General features: G+C 35.6%; 1 pseudogene; it reads left to right on the forward strand.

The window, feature by feature from the left end:
• Positions 1-1,410: 1,410 nt before the first annotated feature.
• Positions 1,411-5,749, forward strand: LOC131040882 (germin-like protein 9-3; annotated as a pseudogene).
• Positions 5,750-6,171: the final 422 nt, after the last annotated feature.

Below are 6,171 nucleotides of genomic sequence, written 5' to 3' on the forward strand. Positions count from 1 at the left end.
TCTAAAAGAGCCAACCATATTACAAAAATGTTTTTTTGCTGTTGTCAGGCAGTACAAGTCTTGAATTTTGGGTAGTGTTGCTTCTACCCAACCAAGAATTGACATCCGCTTTCTCCTATTTACGTTGTGATTTGATAGCGAGAGAACTGTCGTCAACGCACATCATGACGTCCTCCTCTGAGGAGCTAGGAAAATCGAACGTCAATTTGTAACTCATCGTCACTCTCCAGAATATCCCATGGTCTTCGAACCCTTAACATTCTGTATCTCAAAGGTTGTGTGGAAGGGAACATAAAGGAGTCCTTAAAAAGCCAGTTTATGGTATCCAGCATCTGCTTCATACTTCAAGATTCTATTCGATTCCTATACTACCTCAAGAAATCAAGAGATGAAGAGAAAAAGGAGGCATAGTCTCTACCAAAGACAAATGAAACTATATTTGAGAATGAACTAGAGGTTCAAGAGGTAACTTTACAAGTAGGTGATCTAGATGAGCATTTAGAGGAGGAAGAATAACCTAAAAATGCACCTTAAAAAAAAGAAAGTTATCACTTGAATTTTGTTAACAATTATAAGTCCAACACTAGTAAAGTAGTTGAGGAGGATTTGAAATGAGGAGAGTGGGAGGTGAGGCAAGAGTGAGGGTTTCAAGAGATTTTGAAGGTGGAGATGATGAAGAGGACGATGACAATAATGGTTGGATCATTTCCCTCAGGTTGCACTTCGATGTTGGGTTGCGCTCTGCGGTTTGGCTATTATGCTGTTGGAGTATTTGGATGGGAGCGCCTTGGTCTAGGACTCAAGAGGATGTTGTTGGCAAAGGGGTTGTTAGAGTTTCTGATTGGGTTGAGGGTTGTGGGAGATGTGGTGAGGTCTTCCCCCTTCCCTTTATGTGCTCCATTTTTCTCCTTTGCTAGCAGGGGCTCTCTTGCTTGTCCCTCTTCTATTTTTAGGGCGATTGTTCTTTCCTCAATTGGGGCTACTTTTGGATGCTTTCCTTTTGCAAAGATACCCTTATTTGGCCTGATTTTCTTCCAAATGGCTGGTTTGGTTCATGGGCAAAGCAGGTGGGCTACGTTTGGGGTTTCTTTTGCTTCTTCTGCTATCATTTTGGGAGATGTTGTTGACCTGGTTGTGTAGCCCTATTTCTTGGAAGGTGGTCTCTTCTTTTTGAGGATTATGGGCCTTATGTACTTTGTGGGGGATGGCAACATTTTCTCTAATATGGGTTATCCTCCTTATCTTTCTTTTTTGGAGCCCTTCATTGTGGTCCTCTGGGTGTCATTTGGTTCACCCTTTCTATGGGTGATTTTGAATATTTCTATCCCTCTTGGTCCTTGGGTTGGCTTCTCCTTTTTCCTTTAGTTTTTTCCTCAATGTCTCTTTTTTTCTTTGGATTTTCCTATAGAGATGGCCCAATCTTCTTTAGAGGTGAAGGTGGATGCTGTGGTTGAGACTGGGAAATGTTGTTGGGAAGTTGATGATGTGTTGTCTCTTGACTGTTTTGGAGAAAAGACTAGTCTTCATATTGATTTCCTTCCTTATTCTCCTATTGAGGTGGAGAGGATGGAGGGTATGATTTTCTCAGTGTTGTTCTTCCTCAAGTTTAAGGTTAAGAGAGCCTTGTTTAAATCATGTGTCCTTGTGTCCTAGATTGTCCTTTTAGTAAGATATGATATTGTCTAGGCTTTGACAACTTGTGAGAGCCATGCAAAACTCACTCTTGAGGTTGAGGGAGCCTGGAAAAACCCTATGTTTTTTGGTTTTTTTTAGGGACTAGCTGCATGCTAGTAGTTTTCAAGTGTCCAGTTTGGTCAGTGTTTGTTTTTTATTAGGTTTAGGCTTCATGGATTTTTGTGGGCTAGATTTTCTATTACAGGTTATGGGAGCCTGGGAAAATGCTTCTTGTTGCCTGTGGGTGCCTGAAAACCCTCATTCTTGGTTTTTTGAGGTTTATTATTTGATTATTTAGACTCTCTTCTTGGGCCAATCTGGTTTTTTAATGTTTCTATCTTGAAGTTTGGCTTATGTTTGACTAGTTGTAGCTACTCTGTATTTTTTTTAATGATTTGTGCAATCTTTGGGTTTTGGGTTATGGATGCTTGTAAGTCCATAAGGTTTCAGATCCTTCCTAAAACTTGTTGTTTGTTGTTAGGTAGTCTAGTCCATTAATTGATGGCAGTTCTCGGATTGTAATGGTTTCTGGGCCCCTTAAAAACCTTTTTCATCCTAATAAAAAATACAAGTAACGTAGTTGAGTTGAAGGAGGGAAACTAATAGGAAGGCTAATCCTAGACTATCCTTGGACTTTTACAAAACTACAATTATCAAAATGGTGATCATGTGGCTCTAGATCAATCTTGTAGAACATGAATATGGTACATGACCTACAAAAATAATATAGAAAAATGTGTACCTCTACAACCTTGGTATCTCCAATATCTATTTTCTATCGATACTTAAGGATTGATATTTTTAAGAAATACCTTGGAGAGATTCTTGTCTTATGAGCAATCACATTCTCCTCAATTAATCCCTTTACAAATGTTTATAGATAGAAAACAAGCATCAAAGTCATTTAGGATACAAAATGTAACACTATAAGTATTCCTTTCAATGGACCAACTTGAAATGTTCATTGATGTTCTAGGATAGTGACTAATTATTGGGCATGAATTTATACTACAATGAATGCCTATAAGCAACACACAATGAATCATCACATAAGCATGTACTAAGTCAACTTCTGACATCTATTGTGAAATGATGGAAGTTGATATTTTGAAATTTAGATTAGGTCTACACTATGTGAGATCTCCCCTCTAAATTATGGAATTGACCTAGGATGGGAGAATGTAGAATTTTTGAATTTTAGATTAGATCTACACCATGTGGGAATGCAAACTTTAAGTATGGATAGGGCACATTGGAATCAAGGATAATAATATTATAATGTTCAAGAATTGTAGATAAGGTCCAAATAATTAGAATATATTAAAGTAGGAATAAATGAAAATAGACAAGATATGAGAAAGAAGCCCAACTTAACAAAAATAATACTATCAAAATATTAAATTAATGAGTTTTTTAAGTACAGAGAAATGTAAATTTAAGATATAAATAAAAGGAAATCATAACATTTTAGATTTCCTTAAGAAGGCACTCACAAATTTACAATCTAATGTCAAAAATATATATAGAAGAAAGAAATTTTAATTTAAGATATGAATAAAAGACAAACATAATATGTTAGATTGGCATGAGAGAAGGCAATCACAAACTTACAATTCAATGTTAAAAATATATATTCATAGAATAAAACTTCAACTAAATAAACTATATTTTTTGGCATATATATAAACAAGAGCGTGTCATTCTCATAGAATCAAATATAAATATTTTTAACAACATTTTTATAAAGATTTAAACACTTAAACAAAGATCATATAAAAGAACCAATCACATTAATCAAGATAAATAATTTCACTATATATTTTGAATCAAAATCATTTTGAGATATGCAAAAGTACATATTTGCTTCTAATATTCAGAATAGCAATACTTTTTGAAGAATCTATTCAATTCCTAGACTAACTCAAGCAATCGAAAGATGAACAAAAAAAGGAGGCATAGTCTCTATGAAAGACAAACAAAACTACATTTGACAATGAACTATAATTTCAAGAGGTGCCTTTAGAGTAAGGTGATCTAGACGAGGATTTATAAGTACAAGAAGAACCTTAAATTCACCAAGTTAAGAAATCCTCTTGGTAAACGAAAAAAATAGAATGTTATAAGTCACTTGATTGTTGTTAATTTTTTTTTTTAAAGAATTATGAGCCCAACACCATTGAAGTGGTTGAGTAGAGGAGAGAAAGTCGTAGAAAGGCTAATGATGAGGAGATTACAACCTTAGGGAAGAACATAACTCAAACGTTGATTTAGTTAGAGGGGTTATTGCAAACTATCCTTGGAATTTTATAAAAAATGTAATTCTCAAAATGGTGACCTTGTGGCTTTAGATAAATCTTATAAAACATGAAAATGGTGCATGACCTACAAAAAGTGATTTAAATGAGGAAAATGTGATTGATCACCATTTTGAGATTGTTGACTGATAAGCAATCACATTCTCCTCATTTAAATCTCTTTACAAATGTTGGTAGATAGAAAACAAACATGGAAGTCATTTAGGATACAAAATGTAATGCAATAATTATTCTTTTCAATGCACCAAGTTGAATTGTTCATAGTGAATGCTCCTTGATATTGTAGGATGGTGACTAATTATTGCATATGAATGCCTATAAGCAAGACACAATGAATCATCATATAAACATGTTCAAGGTCAACTCCTTACATCTATTGTAAAAGGATGGAAGTAGATTTTTAATGTTAGATCAAGGCTACGCCATGTGACATCACTTCTTTGCATTATGGAATTGACCTAGGATGGGGGTTTGTAGATTTCAAGTATGGACAAGAATTGAGAGAAGCCTAACTTAACAAATAATAATATAAAATTATAAAATTAATGTTTTTTTAAGAAAAAAGAAATACCAATTTAAAATATAAAAAAAATGACAAACATAACTAACATCAAAAGATGTTAAACTGCTTAAATGGATGATGAATTTAACAGCTGCCATCGATTATTCCCTCTTAAAATGGTCTGCTCAAAATGTGCCTGTCGAATCAGACAATGCCTCAGTCTTGCAGGAGACGGATTGTATAAATAATTATTTGTAAGTTTGCAAGATGGTATAAATCAGAAAAATTGTTGAACTAGGATTGAGCAAAAGGAAATCGTAATAGGTATATTCTTAAATTAAAATTGATCGACACAATCAAGAAATTTTTGTGTAGATCGCTCTGACATAATCGAGATTGGGGTGGCCAATTTTTGTGGGAAAATCCGATATAGGTTTCCAAACATTTTAAATTTAGCTTGGGCTAAGGAGAGGAGATAGAAAACAAAGTCGGCTTCACCATTGATGTCCTCGCAACTCTCTGCAAAGTAAACTTTGGCTGTCCTATAAATACACGCTTTCTATCAACTTCCCTTCACACCCAAACTTTTAGAACTCCTCCTTTCTGCAGTATTAATATTCAGAAAGAGATGGAATTTAATGGAGCTTGTTTGATTGCAATTTTAGTGGTATTCAGTAGTGTTGGCACAATCTACTCATCGGATCCTGATATTCTCACCGATTTCCTTGTTCCGCCGGGGTAGAACCCACTTAATTTGACTGGCAGTTTCTTCACTTTCATGGGATTCTAAAATGTGCAAAACAACAATTTAACTGGGCAAATAGCAGTAAAAGTGACGAAGGCAGTGGTGGCAGAGTTTCCGGCGCTGAACGGGTTGGGCGTGTCAATGGCGGTGCTGTAGTTCCCTGTGGGTGGACTGAACCCTCCTCACACTCACCCCTGCGCTTCTAAACTTCTGTTTCTTGTGGACGGAGCTCTCCTGGTTGGAGTTGTGGACACCACGGGAAAGCTCTTCACACAGACCCTCATTTTAGGGGATTTATTTGTGTTTCCTAAAGTACTCCTCCATTACCAGCTCAACATGGATGCTGCCTTTGAGGCCTTGGCTGTTTCTACCTTTGGGAGTGCCAATGCAGACACCATGTCAGTCCCTTCTACTCTCTTCACAACTGGTATCCCCGATGATGTTCTCGCCAAATCATTCAAGACAAACACACAGACTATCGAGCTGCTCAAGGGTGGCCTTAAAAGTACCTGATTGCTTGGTTTCTTTCACCCATCATCCTTGACCGCCTACATAATAATGTTCTCACTTTTCTTTCCACTTTCTTAAGCTTGAACATCCCTGATTACTTGCTTTCTTCTACCCCTAGTCCTCGACTACCCTTCATCCTTGCCCACCTATAGAATCACGTTCTCTCTTTTCTTCCCTCTTTCTTAGCTTGAACTTGTTTTTCAGTTGATTTGTTTTCTTTTGTGCTTGTCACTACAATAAATGTATTGATTTCTTTACTAAAAAGTAAAATAAATGTCTACTTTTAAGGTAAGAAAGCATAATAAGATGTGTTAGTCTTGTATGGATTTTGTATAATTTTAGATTATATAAATATATTTTAATTTATAATAGTTGTTAATAAATTTTAATACCATAAGAGTCAAATTGTCTTTCGAAAATAAAGG

Source organism: Cryptomeria japonica, chromosome 10 (assembly GCF_030272615.1).
Source record: "Cryptomeria japonica chromosome 10, Sugi_1.0, whole genome shotgun sequence".
Lineage (NCBI taxonomy): Eukaryota > Viridiplantae > Streptophyta > Pinopsida > Cupressales > Cupressaceae > Cryptomeria > Cryptomeria japonica.